This window comes from Eleutherodactylus coqui, chromosome 4 (assembly GCF_035609145.1).
Source record: "Eleutherodactylus coqui strain aEleCoq1 chromosome 4, aEleCoq1.hap1, whole genome shotgun sequence".
NCBI classification, from domain to species: domain Eukaryota; kingdom Metazoa; phylum Chordata; class Amphibia; order Anura; family Eleutherodactylidae; genus Eleutherodactylus; species Eleutherodactylus coqui.
This window is the reverse complement of record NC_089840.1, coordinates 266,462,486-266,479,389: the sequence shown is the minus strand read 5'-3', so window position 1 is coordinate 266,479,389 and position 16,904 is coordinate 266,462,486. Positions and strand designations below refer to the sequence as shown.

At 41.2% G+C, this 16,904-nt stretch overlaps 1 protein-coding gene across 1 annotated transcript in view; it reads left to right on the top strand.

Moving 5' to 3' along the window:
- Positions 1 to 5,211: 5,211 nt before the first annotated feature.
- Positions 5,212 to 16,904, top strand: part of LOC136624941 (T-cell surface glycoprotein CD4-like) — a 39,752-nt gene continuing 28,059 nt past the window's right edge. The window contains exon 1 of the mRNA XM_066598874.1: positions 5,212 to 5,282. The gene's annotated coding sequence lies outside the window, so the exon portion shown is untranslated. The remainder of the gene's footprint in view (positions 5,283 to 16,904) is intronic.

Sequence of the window (16,904 nt, the reverse complement as noted above, 5' to 3'; positions counted from 1 at the left end):
CCACCGCTGGAAGCCTACATAGGATTGCGTTAACAAACGCAATCCTATGCAGACGGCCGCGGTTTGTCTGCACGAAATCTCGCGCGGCGAACAAACCGCGGCACGCTGTCTTTCTGTGCAGGGCTCGCAGAGCCCCGCACAGAAACGTCACTCACCCGCCGCTGGCTACGGTCTGTGCATGCTCCAGCTCCCTTCCAATGACCCTTTGGCCAATTCCTCCCCCCTATGTTTCCTAACGGTGTATTTAATTTGGAGAGTGGAGTGCAGCAGAAGCTATCACCTCCCAAAAGGGACAGGACCAACCATGACAGGGCCCCTACCCTCCAATTGCCGCATGGTCTGTTTCTATGCTATGAAGACCCCTACCTATAGGCATGCATAAAATATACAACAGGAACTGGCATAGGCCAAGACTTAGCCAAACAACTGAGTAAACGTTTGGGTTGGCAATCTCTAATTGACTAAACAAACATGAGTTTTCTTGTTGTTATGAAATTAAAAGGGTTTTCATTTGTATGTAAATGAAGCGTAATCACTGTGTAAATGAACATTTTACAACTTTCTAATAGACTTTATGTTTCAATTACTAGCTTGCTGTCAGCCAATGAAAACAACTTGAGTTACATTCAGAGGCAGTAAGCCTTTATGGAGCTGTGGGGGATTATAAGAACCAAAGTACCTCCATCTTGTCTCTTCATATACACAGTTAATGGACAATACTAACATGATTTTTAACTAACGCTTACATGATGATTCAGCATAAAAGCTAAAAATATTAATCCTGTGATTATGAGCAATTTACATCTGGTATCTTGTGGTATCTTGTGCTGGACACTGGTTTTCGTAAAACTCAAGTCCAGACAGTTTCACTTTAGTTATTGTAAAATCTTAAAATATATGGGAAATATATGGTAAATTCCAGATTGCCAAGAACGCACATACACTGTTTTGCATAAAACGCCTTAATTTCTTTGAAATGGTATATGACTGAAGGTTCTGCAATAAATCAGAAATTTCTAGCATACAGCCTGTTGCTGTGTCGCATTGATTTTTCTCCAAGCCGGCTTGTTACTCTAATTTGGCAATCGGTAACATATTGGAAGAAAACCCTTAGCTTTTCGCCGACAGACCAGATCCTGCTCTTAGCAAAGAAGGGATACAACTATAGCCAGGGTAGACAATACTCTAAGAGCTAAACAGCCTGAACTCCAGACTGATACATTGTAACAAACTACTAGAGGGATTTGTATTGCATCTACTTTCGGGGTATTCACTGTGGACACGCTAAAAACGCTTACTGTTGCCTTCATCCACTCCCGGCTCGATTATTGCAACTCGTTGCTGATCGGCCTCCCCTGCACCAGACTCTACCCTCTCCAATCCATCCTGAATGCGGCAGCCAGGCTCATCTTCCTGTCCAGCCGCTACTCAGACGCCTCTGCCCTGTGCCGGTCACTGCATTGGCTGCCCGTTAAATACAGAATTCAATTTAAACTCGCCACCTTCATCCACAAAGCCCTCCACAGTGCAGCGCCCCCCTACATCGCCTCCCTCATCTCAATCCATCAACCAGCCCGGGCTCTCCGCTCTGCTAACGAAACCAGATTGAGCGCCCCTTTAATTCGAACTTCTCATTCCCGCCTCCAAGATTTCTCCAGAGCAGCACCGGTCCTCTGGAACGCACTACCAAAGGCTACCCGAGCAATCCAGGACTCGCAGAACTTCAGGCGTGCTCTAAAAACGCACCTCTTCAGGGAGGCATACCGAATTCCCTAAACAAACCCCTTTGTACACCGCCTGATAACATGCTCCCTGACCTACTGACTGCAATCCCTGCTAGCCATCATAAACCGCTCCTGCAGTCATACTGTTTCTGCCGTCACACGGCTAAATGTCTGACCATTGTCTATGTGTAGATCACCCCTCACTCTCCACCTCGCCATACAGTGCACATCTCCAGCCCCTTTACCTTCTGTATCACCCCATTACTTGTAGTATGTAAGCTTGTTGGAGCAGGACCCTCACCCCTATTGTTTCCATCAATTGATTACTATGTAACTGTGGTTCTGTAATGTTTGTACTTTTGTCTTTCTGTATCCCCTGTCTATGTAAGCGCTGCAGAATATGTTGGCGCTATACAAATAAAGTTTATTATTATTATTAATACTTCTCAGCTGAGAGCAGGACTAATAAGAGTGGTTTCCCATCTGCGGTGGGGATTCAGTTTTCCTGCTCTGTTCGGGAAGCAGTAAAGAGGAATTTCCTGACCGAATGGGATCCATCTTATGAGGTAACCGAACAGCACCAAACGGACCCCAATGACTATAATGGGGTTCGTTCGGTTTTCTTTCAGCTGCTCGGCATTTTACCGGAAGAAAAAGCGTGGTATGCTGCGCTTTTCCCCCCCAGTATTTTGTGCCAGATCTGCAACAGAACCTCCAAATGGAATATCCAACGCAGATGTGAACCCTGTGTTAGGGCTCAGTTTTGGGTTTCCGTCTCTCTGCTTTGTTTTTGAAACAGAGGCCAAAAGCAATAAAAAAGGATTTGGGGGGTAAGTCAAAAGAAAAGTTAAAAATGCTATTGGATGCTTACAAGATGAACATTGTGAATTGGTTAAGATCGATGTTGAGAAGGCCAAGTTTTTAAATTCCTATTTTGTATCTGTTTTCTCTCAGAAAGTAGATGGAACATCAACTGATCTTTCCTGTACTTTTAGGGAAATAAAAGAATGCAGGCTATCTATAAGCAGATAGATGGTGAGGGAACACTTAGCTAGGGCCTTATTCACACAAACATGTTATCGCAGATATTTTGCTACATCGGCCAACCATCTGAAACATGAAATTCCAAATTCCAATGCATTTGTTCGGATGGACGATTTTCCGGCGTGTAAAATCTGCCAAGCTGAAAAGATAGCACATATGCTGCGGACCTGGATGGACGCTTTTACTTGCCCTATCTTTTGGCCGCGATCAGCCAGCAACTCTTATAGAAGCCTATAGGAGCTGCCATCTCCCACTTCTCTTCATCAGCAGCTCGCATAGGCTTCAATGGGAGCTTCTATTGCCGCAATCAGCCAGCAAAGGGAGGGTTTTCTCTCGTTCATGTGATTTTCAGCTATGATGGGGGCACCTGAAAATTGCAACGTCTGTGTGAAAAAGCCTGACTTACATGAATTCAAGTCTGCAGGTCCAGATAAAAAAAATCCTAGGGTACCAAAGGAAGCAGCAAGGGTAATTGCTGAACCACTCCCCGTAATCACTAAAAATTCCCGGAGAACAAGAAAAGTGTCTCAGAAGATTTGAAAAGGCAAATGTTGTCCCTATCCTAAGGCCTCCTTCCCACGGACGGATTTCCGCTGCGTTGCTCGCAGCTATTAGGTTCTGTTGAACCTAAAAGCTCAGGGCTCACGGTGTGGAATTCCACAGCGGAATTCCGCACCGTAAAATCTCCCATCCTCACCTGCGGCATGCTCTATTTGCCACGGGTGAACATGCGGACGGCTTCCATTGCAGTCAATGGAAGCTGTCCGTTCACGCTATCTTCCGCTGTAGCACAGCGGAAGATAGTGTGAAATCGCCTCTCCGCCTACCGCCGCTGCGTCATATGACGCAACCGGCCGCATCATGTGACGCGCTGGGCGTGTCATATGACGTGGCCGGCATGTCACATGATGCTGCGCGCGCGTGATGCCGAAGCGTCATGCGGGAGCGAGGACGCAGGATCCGCAGGTAAGTTTGGGGTCTCTGGGGGGCGCCGTGACGGGCTCCGCCACGGAATTCATGCGGCGGAGCCCGTCACGGCCGTGTGCAGCCGGCCTAAGAAAAGGAAAGAAGGTGAATCCAGGAAACTACAGACCTGTGAGCCTGACTTCTATAGTGGGAAAGATCTTTGAACAAATTATTAAACAGCATGTATGCAAGTACTTGGATGAGAATGGAGTAATTAACCAGAGCCAGCATGGGTTTGTAACAAACAAGTCATGCCAGATGAATCTAATTTTCTTTTATGAAAGAATCACTGACTGGTTGATCAGGGAAATGCGGTAGATATAGTATATTGAAAAAATAATATAAAAGCACCTCATCAGGTCAAATATAGTATATCTTGACTTTAGTAAAGCATTTGACAAAGTATCTCATACCATACTTATTGAAATAAAAGGACCAAGTATGGGATTAACAAGACAACTGTTCAAGCAGAGTCTGGACAGACATCTGTCTGGGATGATTTAGTGAATCCTGCATTGAGCAGAGGGTTGGACCCGATGACCTGGAGGTCCCTTCCAACACTACCATTCTATGATTCTTAATTGAACTCAAACTGTAAAAAACTTTTTTTTTCCTCCATTGATTTCAATGGGGTTTAAAAAAAATAACAAAAAGAGAACGGAATGGCTCCCATTTGGTTTTTTCTGTCAGGTTTCCATTGTTTTGGATGGAAATAAAAATGCCGCAGACTGCGCTATTTAAAGAAAAAAAAAAACGAAAACCCAATGGAATTGAAGCACATCGAAGCCTTTCTGTTTGCTTTCTGCTTTTTTTGGAAACACATTGAATTCAATGGAGAAAAAAATTGATATTTTTTTTTTAGTTTTATTTCAGTTTCTCACCTCCAAAAATGGAGGAGAGAGATGGAAACCGTGAACTGACCCTAAGGCAGGTGTGAAAGACGCCTTACTGTATACTGGTTTACTGCCACATTATAGCCACAAATATAAGAGTAGTTCCAATAAATAACAGTGTATTACCAGAACAGGTCCTGTACAAATGACAAAAGAACTTAAGGTGCTTTTATATCTGCGCTTGGAGTTCCACTTTCCTGCTTCATTTGGGGAACAGGAAAGGGGAATCTTTGCAACCAAATCGTTCCATCTCTGGACGGAACCGAACAGTGCCAGGAGGACCCAATGGTCCATAATGGGGTCTGCCCGTTGTCTGTCCAGCTGCATGGCTTTTTCCTCTGGAATATTCAGCCACATCTGTGATGGAACCTCCAGCCGATGTGAAACAACCCCAAAACGCCATAATCAAAATGTAAAAACAATCAAATTTGTTTCTTTTTGATTGTAGTCAGCGAGCTGTAATGCCTGTAATGTAAAGGTTGTCTACATTTCCCTTCCTTGACTTGGTGCTGACTTCATACACTTGTTGATTTCATATGTGATTTGATGGCCCAGATCTGCAGTTTCCTGCATACAATGGGAGGAGAAATGAGATCTTAACCCCAAGGACAAGATACCACCAGGAGCAGACACATCTGTGCCCCACATCCTGCAGGTAAGAGGCGCAAGCTCTTCATTTACAGCAGTTTTCTCTTTCTTCATTGTTGAATGTTTTGTTGTTTTTTTTCCTAATTATTGAAAATTTTTACAAGAAAATAGATAAAAAGAAACAGAAACCAAAAATTCTTCTACAGCCAGTGTGAGAGCATAGACATGTTACAGTGAATCTAATCCAACCACCGAAAGTCATACGCAAATATGTTCATTTCTTACTAATTGGATTAATGAGTCCTGAGGAAAGAAGGAAAATAGGGCTTACATAAAATTCAGGAGAGTTGTACTTGGCAAAAACATTTTAGGAGGAAGGAAGGACAGGGGCATCGTCAAAAATCAACAAGAGGATAATTAGGAGTAAAATGTATTAATTTTCCTGAAAGAGTAGTGAATCTGCTGTGAAAAGGTCACTTGTTTAGTGGGATAGAGTCAAATCAGGCCAAAATACTGAATTCCAAATAACAAAAAGTTAAAGTAAATACAAAAACACTCTAAAAATAAAAAATGCAATAAATGAAGAAATAAATGGAAAATAAAAAATTTAAAAAAAGCAAATCTAGAAGAAAAAATAACAGTAAAGTAAAGAAGCCGTTAAAGATGCTGAAGAGAGAATAAAGAAACAATAAATATAGAAAAAAATGATTAAAATGAAAGCCAAAAAATATAAAAAAAAGAAAAATAAGAAATCTAAAATAAAAGAGGAAATGATAAAATATAACTCAGTCACGAAAAGACAGTTTGGGTTTCCCCGTCTTTATGGGCCGTCATTATTTTAGGTTTCTAAACAAATTTATGAACCCTTTAAGTCAGACAGTTGTGAATTTTATTTTCTGGTTTAAATATTTTTTATCACTACTATAGCAGCGCAAGAATATTTTACCATTAGGTTTTTTTTATTGTATGACCTTATAGTCTTTTGCAGTTTTATTATATAGTTAATATCGATAAATTGCTTTTTACTGTATGGTCTGTATTTAGATTACTTTTAAGGTTCCTACTCACACTGTATTTCCAGTATTTTTAAATGCTTGTAGAAGTGCCATGAGCTTTAAGCCTTTCAGAATATTTTTTTGAGCACTTTTGGTGTACTTTTTATTTTACAACATTAGTAACATGTATTGATTCGGGTGTTTTTGAAGTTCTATAGAGAAGCCTATGTTAAGAAATGCAGAAAAAACTCCATACACCGGGCTTTCTGTGTTCTGAAAAAACAACATAAATAGCACAAAATGCCACAAAAACACCAAAAATAAAAAGGTTGTACATATACATTTAAAAATGTCAACAAAACTGCCACAGAGAATGGAGCAATATACCGAATCTTGCCTTTCTTTATGCGGTGTACTTACAGTTTCAGAAATATTTGCAATTTTTAGCATATCAGGACGAAATAAAAACAGAAGACAAGAGACTGAAATAAGGTCTAATTATAGAGTTGGGATGTTTTTGGATGAACATATAAAAGTACGTCCATAATACGGATCCGTATCACGGTCATGTTTTACAATTCATTACATCCGGATGTCATCCAGTTTTTAGCCGTATTAGTCTCCGAATGCTTATTATTTTCTATTGGGCAAATACTGGCCCATACTTGCTCAATACAAAAGAATGAACATATGGAGACAAATATGCAAAAAATAGATCATGCTACGTTTTCGAAAACCAGCCATAAAAAATAGAGCCATGTAGTTAGCCCTATAGATTATCTCTGTATTACGGTCCCCTTAACATGGACCTAATACGGAGCAAAAATACACTTGTCTGAAAGCAGCCATATACCTTAAGTTTTAGTGAGCCCTGAAATGAAGAACTGACCAGGAAAGATGTTTTTGAATTCTGCTTTATGATAAAATTGTAAAACATTTGACGCAAATACTTAGTTTCTGGAAAAGTTTGGTGACGACTATTCTAACTGTTATTATAGATTTAACAGCAGGGTCAAACCAGCCCAACCAGAAAGGTTGGGTCCAGATTATCCCTTGATAATAGGGTCCTTCCCCATTATCAAGATCCAGGAGATACACCAGGAGACAACCCTGAAGCTGAATGGTGCTGTTGATGGGATTTATCATTAATTTAGGTTTTTTTTTTGCTTTTGAGAATTTTTGTGGGTATTGTCTATATATGGTGGTGCCTCAGAATAATTTTCTCTGGTTGTCCCAAGGTACCCCAGCTTAGACTGTTTAGAAGGGAGTTGGCACGGGTATAGCCATATCTTTTAATGTGCCAATATAAGAAAATCCAGTAGGTTTACCAGTAGTTTTATGATAGGCCGATGACAACACATTGTAATACCACTATTGTGCCATATGACTATTTACCGCTGCTACATCGAAAAACTCACTTCCATTATTTCTGTCAACTAATTTGGATCCTGACTTGTAGGTTATATTCCGTAGACCCATTAACCTCAAGCTAAAGAGAGCACAAGGTTATTAAACAGGTTGTATACATATTAATAAAGTTACCTAACATGGCGCTAAACCTAATGCAACTTTTGTGATGCTGTGAGCAAGAGCTCCTGCTCGAAACATGTAAGCGTTCAAATACCCATGCTGTGATTTTTTTATCCATGTTCTTACTGAATTTATGAAATAAAGAAGTCTTTTATACTGACTGAGTTGCTGGAAAATGTTCAATTTTTTGTGTTTACCAGCAGTAGCTCTCTGCTTCTGTGCACTCGGTGGGGTGGAATAGCAAAGCTGGGTAAGCTGACAATTTCTCCAGTGTTTTGTTATGGACTACTATTGTGTGTCGTTGACTAATCTATCGGTCCTTCAGTGCAGGTAGCCCTCACCACCACCTTGCACACATTCCAGGACTACAAGTATCATAGTTTAGCAATATGTATTCCAGTATATAGAATCAAACAAATTTGATTTTAGTTTTTCTCTTTATGATACAAAAATTTCAATAAATATAAAAAAATAAATAAAAAATTAAAATAAAAACCTTAAATATAACAATAATAAAATAAACACTAAATACAGCCGTAAATGTAGTATAGTATATATATAAAAACATGGCCCCTGTAGGGGACTTGAACTTACTATTGTCTGATCACTTAAAAAGTGATAATAAAAAGTTTTCATCTGTGTTTTGATATCTTGGTATAAGAAAAGGGAAAGTTAAAAAAATACATAAATGTGCGTAAAGTCTTGTAACATGAACTATAACATTTGGGCTGGTTTTGGAGGCCCCTACGGCAGACATGAGCCTCTGCAGAAGTAATGTTTCTAGGGGAATAACCCTTGAAAATACATGAGGTTTACGTCTTATCTATTTGGAGGGGTAGGTGGGGCATGTGCCCCGGGTGTTGGGCTCCAAGGGGAGGTTGCCAGCAAACAATTTTACCTTGGTTAGAATAGCTAGATACCAGGTAGGATGGTGAATTGAATCTTTGTCCTATGTAAAGGAAATCCAAACTCTGTATATATGTACAGTGTTGGATGTAGGGAAACAAACAGTCCTTAAAGGAGTCATCCAACTTAAAAAAAAAACAAACACTGAAAATCGTATATTCCCACAGTTCTGAGATCTTTGTTTACAAGCTTACAGTACGTGACTGTTGCAGACAATCAGTGGCTGCGGTGATCATGTGTCATATAACTGGCATCACTGCTCAACGAAGGGAACCATGATGCTAGTAGTATGACACAGTAATGCTTCTGCTATTACTCCTACCACTGTTACTACTATTACTAATACCATTACTACTGCTACCACTATTATTCCTATTACTAGTAGTACTACTGCTGCTACTACTATTCCTATCCCTATTCTTAGTACTACCCACTACTGCTGCTATTACTACCATTATTACCATTAATAGTACTGCAAACACTACTACCACCACAATTACTATTACTGCAAATATTACTACTACCACTATTACGAGCAATACTACTGCTGCTATTACTACTACTACTACCACTATTACTAGTACTGCTGCTACTATTAGTCCTACAAGTATTACCAGTACTGCTGCTATTATTACTCTTACCACTATTACTAGTGCTACTACTACCATTATTAGTAGTAGTACTGCAAATACTACTGTCATTATTACTCACTATTAATAGTAATACTACTGCTGCTACTACTACTACTATCACTAGTACTACTACTGCTGCTGCTGCTACTACTACTAACACTATTACTACTATTACTTCAAATACTACTACTAACACTATTACAATTACTATTATTGCTACTCCAAATACTACTATTATTACTAGTACTGCAAATACTACTACTACTACTACTACCACTATTACAAGTACTACTACTGTTGCTACTACTACCACTACTATTAATAGTATATTATTAGTACTACTACTACCACCACTAATACTACTTTTACTAGTACTACTATTATTACTAGAACTACCTCTGTAAATATTACTACTACTACTATTACAAGTACTACTACTACTACTGCTCCTAATACTACTACCACTACTATTACTAGTAAGACTACTGGTACTACTACTACTATCACCACCAGTACTATTACTATTTGTAATACTACTGGTACTACTACTACCAGCACTTTTATTACTATTACTAGTACTACTACTGGTACTACTACTACTACAACTGTTACTACTAATACTAGTACTACCAATCACTGAAAACAGCCATATACGTACTGACTCAGGAGGGCAAACGTGCACCACCTCAACATGCAGATAGCAAACTGCTAAACGTGGCAGCCAATTACAGCTGTGAAGGACACCAATGAAACAGCCACTCACACAACCTCCTAATATAGATGGCGGTAGCTGCTTGGTGTATACTCCTCCAAAGAGTAGATGCAAAGTGTAAGACCCTTCTGATACATGTGGTGCACCATGCAGACCAGCAACCTATTTATGATGCCATAATAGTTTGGCGGGTTGACCTGCTCCTCAATAAGTGAACCACATTGGTACTGCCACCCTGGGCTCCCCTGGCATTTAAAAGCCGCACTGCAGCATGTATTATGTATTTATATTAGTGTAGGGACTCCCAAAACAAAAGGAGCCTTGATGATTGGCTTGTGAGCGCATGTATTTTGGCCAAAATCCAACTAATACCTTGCATTTTGGTGATGGGTTATCTTCTACGGTGATGGGTTATCTTCTATAGTGATGGGTTATCTTCTACAGTGATGGGTTATCTTCTACAGTGATGGGTTATCTTCTACGGTGATGGGTTATCTTCTACGGTGATGGGTTATCTTCTATAGTGATGGGTTATCTTCTATGGTGATGGGTTATCTTCTACAGTTATGAGTTATCTTCTGCGGTAATGGGTTATCTTCTACAGTGATGGGTTATCTTCTACGGTGATGGGTTATCTTCTACGGTGATGGGTTATCTTCTACAGTGATGGGTTATCTTTTATAGCGATGGGTTATCTTCTACGGTGATGGGTTATCTTCTATAGTGATGGGTTATCTTCTACGGTGATGGGTTATCTTCTATAGTGATGGGTTATCTTCTACGGTGATGGGTTATCTTTTATAGCGATGGGTTATCTTCTACGGTGATGGGTTATCTTCTATAGTGATGGGTTATCTTCTACGGTGATGGGTTATCTTCTACGGTGATGGGTTATCTTCTACGGTGATGGGTTATCTTCTATGGTGATGGGTTATCTTTTATAGTGATGGGTTATCTTTTATGGTGATGGGTTATCTTCTATAGTGATGGGTTATCTTCTACGGTGATGGGTTATCTTCTATAGTGATGGGTTATCTTCTACGGTGATGGGTTATCTTTTATAGCGATGGGTTATCTTCTACGGTGATGGGTTATCTTCTATAGTGATGGGTTATCTTCTACGGTGATGGGTTATCTTCTACAGTGATGGGTTATCTTCTACAGTGATGGGTTATCTTCTACGGTGATGGGTTATCTTCTACGGTGATGGGTTATCTTCTACGGTGATGGGTTATCTTCTACGGTGATGGGTTATCTTCTACGGTGATGGGTTATCTTCTATGGTGATGGGTTATCTTTTATGGTGATGGGTTATCTTCTACAGCAATGGGTTATCCTCTACAGTAATGGGTTATCTTCTATGGTGATGGGTTATCTTCTATAGTGATGAGTTATCTTCTATGGTGATGGGTTATTTTCTACGGTGATAGGTGGCCTATTTTCTGTTTGAAGGATTTTGATTTGAAAGTAAAACAAATTTCCATTTGGTTGATGAAAGCCCAAAAATAACATTGTCCATGACCTTAAACTTCTTCCACTTTGTGACACTTATTGTACCGTTGTCTATTCTTTCTTCTTTTTGTTTATATGGTTTTGTGTCATTCTGACCTTTCGGTGAGTTGCACCAGGTCTGTATATTTGACATTTACTTACTCTCTCGGGGTCTCTAGATGAGAAATAGATTAGGCTGTTTACACTGATGACATCACAAGACAAAACATTTACTTCTATTTATACCATTTTTTTTCTATTTTTACTTTCATTGACCCAAGTGTGGGTTACATAGAAGCAGGGTCTGCATCTGTGATGGAGCCAATAGAAAGAGAAGACCTCAGCCCAGGTTGGTCTCATCCCTACACTAAGTAGTGTAACTAAAGCCATAGGGGTCCAGAACAAACTTTGGTCCAGGGTCCTATCTCCACCACCCAGAGCAAATTTGGGTCCATCTCCTTAAATCTAACAATCAACTTACTTATAAACTTTATTAAAGAGAATGTGTAATCAGAAAATGACCTATTATATAAATCACATTTTTTCTGTTAATCATATTTTTAAAGAATGTTTGGTATTTTTTTTTTATTCAGTCACACTTTGTCTACAAAAAACTAAAATCCTGCTTTTTTCACACTGACCACAGAGATCAATACTAGTCTGTCACTTCCTGATCTCTGCAGCTGTCGGCTCACTGACATCACGGGCAGGATTACACTTGTTCAAAAACAAAAAATTAAACAGATTGCACTCAATGTGGACTCCCCTTTTTACTCGCATGGGAACATTGTAGTATAGTAGACTATCAGGACCAGAGAGAGATTTGTGATGTGCTCAGCTCATGCCTAGACTGGATACAAGTGTAGAAAGTCCCATTGGTTTTTGTAGAGACCACGCAGAAAGGCGAATGCAATTTCCTTCATTCAACAACAAGGAGAATATTAGAGGACAGATGCTTCTGCACCACCAAAGGAAGAATTGGGTGTTTTTTGAATTCTGGAGAATAGAGCGGAAATGACCCGTAAAAAATGGAAACAAAGATAAATGCTGTATGTCTGTCAACAGTGTAACTGGAGTCTCTTGAGAACCCTTCAGGAGTCCTGGCCCAATTGTTTTATCAGACATGGATGATGGACCAACCTTTACAAAAAGGTGCCCCAGGGTAGAAAATGGCATAAAAAAATAAAATAGACATTATTTACCCTTCTATTGTGTCTCCCATCCAGCGCTTCTGATCCAGTCTCTCTACCTTTATCCCTACTGCAACAGGTAGTGAAGACGCTCACCACTCACAGCCAATTGGTGGCCTGAGCGATTAAGTGTGTGAAAAACTGTGTGCAGCTCTCATGGGTCGGTCCCTTGGGGGTTCGCATGGCTTCCTCTGCCAAACTAGCCATAGACAACATTAACATTTCCTCCAGCAGAAGTGGGCTCACCAGGCCTGAGAGGAGGAAGCATCCGAATCCTGAGTCCATAAAGAAGGGAGACTCCAGTGGGAGGTACTGTAGGCGGCCTGGAGTTGATCTTATGTTGAGTTGGTGCAATTCCCTTGTCAACTCATGAGGCGACCACATTTTGCACTGCTCAGAAACTTTACTTAACTGGTGTGAAACGGCACAACAAAGAGTCCTTTGAGTAGTGGAATTCTCGAAGCAGGGTTCAACAGTGGGCGTTTCGCGGCCTAGCTTGGTACTCTGCGATTCAATGGCGTTATGTCTAGTAGTGTGTTGGAAACAGAGCTTGCATTCTCCTGGTGGTCTGTAGGACTTATCAGTAGGGCACTATCCCATTGGGATACCAAACTCCACAGCCAGCGTTATCCGGACTTCTCACTTCTCAGCAATATTGCACATCTTAACCCCAGTGCTGTGTCGCTCCCTCGTCTAGGACTTAGGTCTGCCCTGACCATATGACCAGAGCCAAACACGCGTGAACGTCCAGAGCCTGCCCCGTTTAAAGGCACAGAAGCCTTACAACTGCTACTTGCAAACAAATTGTGGAGGGTTACTTAAGCCAACCCGTTACATGTGCATGAACGGCATGTGACTGCTGACACATGTGAGTGATAAACATGTCGTTACTGGATCGTTGGTGGAAGGGTGAGTAATGGCTATGTTATTTCTTTATGCCATGCTCTAGCATGGGCAAGATTTTTTTAATAGGTCACATGTTGTGAATTTTGTTGCAGATTTTGGTTGGGATCTTCAGAAGATTTCACTCTTTCAATTGAATTGAAATTGAAGGGGTGAAACCAAAATCTGCGACAACCTCCTCGACGTGTGAACCCACCCATAAAGGGCTTTTCTAGGACTGAGCTACTGATGATGTATTCTTAGGATAGTTCATCAATATTTGACTGGCTTGTGTCTGCCACCTGATAAACTCTTTGCCGGTCCATATGGATGTGTTGCTGAAAACATACAACTCTGTATACACTGGAGTGGCCCAGGATGGCATTGCAGATACAGTTCCCATACAAGTGAATGTGACTTGAACCTGCAATACCATTCCAGGCCACTGTGGTATGTACAACGCTGTCAGCTATGATCTTAGCATTTGCATCCAGGCCTTCCTCATTCTAACCCAGGATTGTATTGGCTTTGGTAGTAGCCACCTGACATTGATTGCTAAAGGTCATTTTGCCATCCATTAATACCCCTCTTATTTTTCATGTGTGTCTTGCCTATTGTTTTACCAGTTTCAGGGGAGTAACTCTAGGGGACGCAGCTGCTCCTGGGCTCAGGACCCTTAGGGAACCCATAATGCCTATCTTTTCCATATAGTAAGCCTAGTAGTATGAATAAAGCATTATAGTTGGGGTCCAAAAGCTTCAAGTTACGCCCCTGCCAGTTACCCTGTAATGATAACCTTTATCTTACCCCATAGCCTTAATCACATGGGTGGCGCATTGTTAGCTTATATGTTTTATGTTTGTATTTAACATCAGAAAAGTAGGATGCCGTATGAGAACAGAAGGGATGGGGGGGGGGGGGGGGCTTGTTTTGTGTTGCTAGAGTTAGAGGAATAGGTAGGTTATTTTTGATGCATGTGTGGGTGGATGCGAAGTTTTCTTCTGGGGGATGTGGTGGACTCCAGCAGGTTTGAGGTTTGCCATAGCTACGTTCTGATTTACCCATCGCTTCTGTATGTCACAATCTTTTCCTGTCACCTAGACCCCCCTGATGAAAGAATACATTCTCACAAATGGCAGAAATACAAAGCAGGAACAACTCAGGAAACTCCCCCTTCATGGTCGATGCTCCATCTCAATTTTTCATCACCACTTGCACCCTTTTTCTTTATGCCTTAGAGAAAGGCATGGATAGAGGAAATTGGGCTACTGCTTGGCAGTGCATTGGGGGAGGGAACCATTGCAAAGGCAAACAACGGTCTTCTACAGTGCGTATTGGCGCACTGTACTGTATTTTTTGCGCATGCAGGGCCTGTTCATATGCGCTTGCGACACCCCTCGCTCTGATTTAAAAGGCTATGAGGTCCAGATGTGCGCATAAATTTCTATGGGAACCTTTGCTGCAAATACACAAAAAGATAGAGCAGGTCCTATTTTTTGCCCATGACCGAAATGCGCGTAAAAAAAATCGTTAACGAGAACAAACCCATTGACTTCAATGGGTTATATCCTCTGCATATTGCGCACGCTGGTTCCACACGCACAATGCGTGACACAAATATGTCCTTGTGAAGCAGCCCTATGGAAGAAGTCTATCCGCTTACTGCTGAGTGAGACACTGGAAGCTACACCCAGGCTGGACATTAGTCTATGTACAGTACCACCCGCCAGCATTGTGGTTTTAGGGGTCTCAGGATGGTGGCATAACTACAATTACTAGCCAGAAGTCAGACGTCGGGCAAAACCCCCCTCACTGAGGAAAACTACCGGTCTACCCAAAGGATCCAATCGGCCAGAGGCCTAAGGAGATATCTAAAGCTGGCTATAGAGGTCTGGGTACGACCAACGGACCTTTGAACCTATTTGCATACGGCGCAGGATGATTAGAAAGTTAATTTCCAATGGTATGATGCGCTAATAGGGGCATAATACATATTCATATTATACATATTTAAAATGCTATCCTACTGCCTGATAACGTGCTGCCGCAGCCTGTCAGGTCTGGTGACAGGGTCCCTTTAAGAAGCTGTAGCATAGGCACAGCGTAAGATCTGCCTGGCCGAGTTCACATTTGCGTTATGGCTTTGCCCAACCCATCGCACAGCGGGTGCGAGCGTGCCGACTTTTAGTTTCGACAGGAAACACAGAGCGGTGTAAGAGTCTGAAGGCGGAAGGGTACTTTAAGGCAGTGTTCACACTTGGTGGTTTTTGATTGTTTTTGAACCTCAGCAAAAAATCTCATTTGAGAAAACAACAAACATATTTCTATTATTCTCATTGCTATGTTATAACTAAATGCCAATAAAAAAATGTTTTTAAAAAAATACACTGATGTGCTGCAAGGAGGCGAGCCAACGAGTCCGGGGATGTAAGTTTTATACTTACCTTCCCCACTATGCTCGAGGTGTCAGTGCTTAGAGTTCCGCCCTAAGTAGTTCTCTCATTCTAAACACAGAAGAGGAGGACTACTTAGCGCGCCACCCAGTGCACTGCAGCAGCTTTCTTCAGTACTGACACCGGGGCGAACAGTGTGGAAGGTAAGTATAAAACTTACAACCCCGGACCTGGTCGGTAGGCTACTTTCAGCCCATAAGTTTAGTCATAAGGATCAAAGTAGCTGACCGATTTCCTTTAAATAACTTTTGGGATTTTTTCTTTCACTCAACTTTTTCTATTTATTGCATCCCACATTTTCAATGATTTGCTTTATTCCTACAGTCCAGAATCCAATGTTCTACAATTTCCACTAATCCAGCATTCACTTCTGGCACATAACTGTAAAGTAATCTGAATTTCATAAGATTGTTTCCTCCCCTTCCCCGGTAATCGACTGTCAAGCTGCTTCTGGCCAGAATTCTTCCTTGAAGCCGCCATAGCATTAAATGGCTGTTATTTAAATGTATGGGAGTTCGTGTAACGCATGGACGGGTTTGGAAGAAAAATAAACTCCGGACTTCATTAAAACATCCTTCTTTATTCATACATCTTTAGAATCCATTGCATACCATAGTAGACTTCTCAACATGGTGAGTTGCTACGCGTTTCGGAAATTTCTTCATCATGGCGTATCCTCCACTACACCCACAGTCCTGTACATATTGGATTTGTGCCCTGACTCCTCTCCAAGCTCGCTGCGGACCTGAGCTGATGCATGGAGAGGTTTGGTCACCAGAGCAGAAGTCACTCCTCGAGGGAGGTTCTCTGTTCTTGCTCATAGACGGGCCCTTCACACGTATTTCACTTTTTGGCTTATTTTATGTACACAAGTAGTCTGCTCCATATCATTGACTTG